At 42.9% G+C, this 4,305-nt stretch overlaps 1 protein-coding gene across 4 annotated transcripts in view; it reads left to right on the forward strand.

Moving 5' to 3' along the window:
* Positions 1-4,305, forward strand: part of LOC100398456 (uncharacterized) — a 149,780-nt gene that overhangs the window by 47,327 nt on the left and 98,148 nt on the right. Inside the window, exon 3 of one of the 4 annotated variants that reach the window (XM_078345233.1) lies at positions 60-174. The exons of the other annotated variants lie outside the window; for them this stretch is intronic. The gene's annotated coding sequence lies outside the window, so the exon portion shown is untranslated. The remainder of the gene's footprint in view (positions 1-59; positions 175-4,305) is intronic. 4 annotated transcript variants of the gene reach the window in all.

The following is a 4,305-nucleotide window of genomic DNA, read 5'->3' on the forward strand; positions in this document are numbered from 1 at the left end:
GTTCTTCAGACTAGCCCAACTTAAATTGTTCACCGTGACCTGTGTTGCCTTTTTCTCAGAAACCCAGTAAAGGCTGTAGCCTGGGCTTTTCCCTGGACCTTGCTTCTGCCTCCTGACTGACACTGGTGCTTCATGGCCCTGGTGTGGCCCATGGTGACCCCTGTCTGGAGACCTGTGAGTGTTAAGCCTTGTTCTCATTTCTTCCTGTAGCTGCACCAGCTTTCCACACCATGTCCAACCAACATTTGCATTCTTAGAACACATAGAAAGTTTTCCTTTTTTTTTGAGATGAAATCTCACTCTGTTGCCAGGCTTGGAGTACAGTGGTGCAATCTTGGCTCACTGTAACCTCCGCCTCCTGGGTTCAAGCAATTCTCCTGCCTCAGCCTCCCGAGTAGCTGGGACTACAGGTGTGCACCACCATGCCCAGCTAATTTTTGTATTTTTAGTAGAGGCGGGGTTTCACCATGTTGGTGAGGGTGTTCTTGATCTCCTGACCTTGTGATCCACCTGCCTTGGCTTCTCAGAGTGCTGGCCTGAACCACTGTGCCCAGCCTTTTGTTTTTTCTTAAAGACAGCCTTGCTCTATTGCCCAGGCTGGAGTGCAGTGGCATGACCTCAGCTTACTGCAACCTCTGCCACCCGGGTTCAATGTGATTCTTCTGCCTCAGCTTCTCAAGTAGATGGGATTATGGGTGTCCACCATCACACCTAGCTAATTTTTGTATTTTTTTTTTTTTTTTTTGAGACAGAGTCTCACTCTGTTTTTGCCCAGGCTGGAGTGCAATGGCACAATCTCAGCTCACTGCAACCTCTACCTCCCAGGTTCAAGCAGTTCTCCTGCCTCAGCTTCTCGAATAGCTGGGATTATAGGCACCTGCCACCATGCCTGGCCAGTTTTTGTATTTTTTTTTAATAGAGGTGGGATTTTCACTATGCTGGCCAGGCTGGTCTCAAACTCCCAACATCAGGCAGTCCACCCATCTCAGCCTCCCAAACTGCTGGGATTACAGACGTGAGCCACCGCCCCTAATTTTTGTATTTTTAGTAGAGATGGGGTTTCTACTAAAGACCAGCCGGTCAGACTTGTCTTGAACACCTGACCTCGAGTGATACACCCACCTTGACCTCCCAAAGTGCTGGGATTACAGGTGTGAGCCACCATGCCCAGCCTGAGCCACCACACATGTCTGAAAGTTTTGAATCTGAAGCAATTCACTTATTTTGTTGTCTTAGAGCTTTGAGGACAATCTAGGTGATGAAACTTGTTTTTAATGAGAATATCATATAGCTTAAGTGTTTCACTGGGAAATGGATTCTTAAGGTTGGAAACAAAATTTTAAAAAACTTTTGAATCAAAATATTATTTGACAAGAGAAAGTATCATCAAAACAGAATTTATATAAACTATTTAAAAAGCATTAATGCCTATAGTCCCAGCTACTTGGGAAGCTGAGGCAGGAGAATCGCTTGAACCCAGGAAGCAGAGGTTGCAGTTAGCCGAGATAGTGCACTGTACTCCAGCCTGGTGACAAAGCAAGACTCCATTTAAAAAAAAAAAAAATTTATGCTTTCAAATAGCTAAATGAACTCGCTTGTAAATGTCTAAATGTTCTATGAGGGAGTGTCCCAAGCCATCTGTAAAACGTTAGGAAGAGGCAAGATGTGGTCGCCTGTTCAATCTCTTGGGTAAAATCTTCATTTTAAAAAATATGGACAAGTTTTTCAGGTTATTAGAGTTTATTCTTTGCTATGTTAAGTTTCAAGGTCTGGATATAGTTTTGGGTGACAACTTGCAGTATAAGACAATCCAGTTTAGCCAACACTGTATCTCTTTAATGGGGACATTGTTATATTTAGGAAAGTCCTTTTTATTTTTTATTTATTTTTTGAGATGGAGTTTCACTCTTGTCTCCCAGGCTGGAGTGCAATGGCGCCATATCAGCTCACTGCAACCGCTGCCTGGGTTCAAGTGATTCTCCTGCCTCAGCCTCCCGAGTAGCTGGAATTACAGGTGCCCACCACCATGCCCAATTAATTTTTGTACTTTTAGTAGAGACGGGGTTTCAACATATTGGCCAGACTGGTCAAACTTCTGATCTCAAGTGATTCATAAGACTCGGTCTCCCAAAGTGCTGGGATTACAGGCCTGAGCCACCATGCCTGGCCTGGATAAGTCCTTTTTGAAATTAAACAACTGTCATTTTAAATGATGGCAAACTTCTAAGGGCCACTTAGACAGCATAACTATTGCAAAAGAGACTAACCATTCAATTTCTTAAACAAAAAGCTTTGATTTATTGCTTACTCTGTTTCATTCTGAAATACTGAAAGTACTAGGATTACTAGGATGAGCCACTAAAAACTTAATGGCTTAAAGCAGTGACTGATGTATTACTTCTCTATGTGTACTGGGAATTCTGCTTCAGTTGGCAGTGGCTGGAGTTTCATCTGGGTTGCCAGTATGTTTAGCAGCAGAGGGGCTGGGCTGGAGGAGCTAATCGAGCTTCACAGCTGCCACACTTCCTAAAGGATAGGGCTGGAACCTCTTCATTTGTACTAGGCAAAAACAAGTCTCATGCCAGCCCAGATTTAAAGATGGAAAAAAAAAATCTCCCTCTTGTGACCAGAGTGGCAGGCAGGAAGGAACTGATAGTGTATCTGTGGCCTTCGCTAACTGTACTTGTAAATCACAGCCAAAGTATGAGACGATACAGAGCTTTAGAAAATATGGCATTCAGGGATTGGCTGGCTTTTGAAAGCAAGAGTGTTGAGGGACTGACTTTCTTTTGGTGGTAAAAGCGTGCATGGTCACTGGCCTGAGCCAACCATTTAAGTTTCCAAAGAGTGATCAGAGTGAAGGCTGGTGCCAACTGCCTTTCAGAAATATACAGCTGTCAGATTGGGTGACCTTCATAAGAATGTGTACTGAGGAGAAATTGTCTGATTAATTGCTTTCAATGTCTGATTACTTGTCTCTGATCAATTTTTGTGGTTGCCATTTCATGGCTTGAGATTATGGCCAAGAAACTGTCTCAGGCATGAATTTGGAGAACAGGAATAGTCTCATCATTAGAGTATTAAAGTATTCTTGTTAGTACAGGCTTTCTTCCTTTTTTTTTTTTAAGACAGAGTCTTGCTCTGTCATGCAGACTGGACTGCAGTGGCATGATCTTGGCTAACTGTAACCTCTGTCTCCTGGGCTCAAGTGATTCTCCTGCCATGGCCTCCTGTGTAGCTGTTTCTATCACACCCAGCTAATTTTGTCTTTTTAGGAGAGAGAGGGTTTCACCATGTTGGCCAAGCTGGTCCCAAACTCCTAACCTCAAGTGATCTGGCTGCATCAGCCTCCCAAAGTACTGGGATTACTAGCATGAGCCACTGCACACAGCTGGCTTTATTCTTGATAACAGATTTGTCAGTTATTGGACTGTCCAGAGAAAGTATTCATTTTTACTTAATTTTTGATTAAGAAGCCTGAGGAATTTAGAAAAAGAACCACCTTAAAGGCTTATCTATTGATAGATGTTACCTCAAACCTCCATCAAGATGGCAATGCTCATGGCAGAGCTGAGTAGAATGAAATACTGGTAAAAATATGTTTCCATAAAGTATTCAGAAGTTATAACATGTAAATACAAAGTATACCTTCTTCAGATACAAGTAATCACTAAATTATCATATTAGACATGATTAAGAAGCTGAACATTAGCCAGGTGTGGTGGCTCATGCTTGTAATCCTAGCACTTTGGGAGGCTGAGGCAGGCAGACTGCTCGAGCCCAGGAGTTCAAGACCAGCCTAGGTAACATGGGGAGATCCCATCTCTGACAAAAAAAAGAAAAGCAAAAATTAGCCTGATGTGGTGTTACGTGCCTGTAGTTCCAGCTACTTGAGAGGCTGAGTGGAAGAATTGCCTGAGCCTGGGAAGCAGAAGTTGCAGTGAGCCAAGATGATGTCCCTGCACTCCAGCCTGGGTGACAGAGCAAGACCCTGCTGCCACACACACACAAAAAGAAGCTGAACATGAATGAAAGTCTCTTTATTAGGAAGGGGAGGTAAGATGTTGGCAGGGTTTAGATTGTAGCAGCATATGACAATTATATGCAGTACAGGCGATAGTAACGTAGCTGATGGAATTGGGTATTGTAAGTTTTTTGTTATTGGGTTACATTAGCCAAATATAACTTACCAATGGTATCTTACTGGGATAGTAAGCAAATTATAAAATGATATAGGGAAAAACTGGCCATTGATTTGGGAGAAAATAAAGAAATACTGTAGGGAGGGATCAGTGAACAATTCAG

The sequence above is a fragment of the Callithrix jacchus genome, chromosome 12, assembly GCF_049354715.1.
Source record: "Callithrix jacchus isolate 240 chromosome 12, calJac240_pri, whole genome shotgun sequence".
NCBI lineage: Eukaryota > Metazoa > Chordata > Mammalia > Primates > Cebidae > Callithrix > Callithrix jacchus.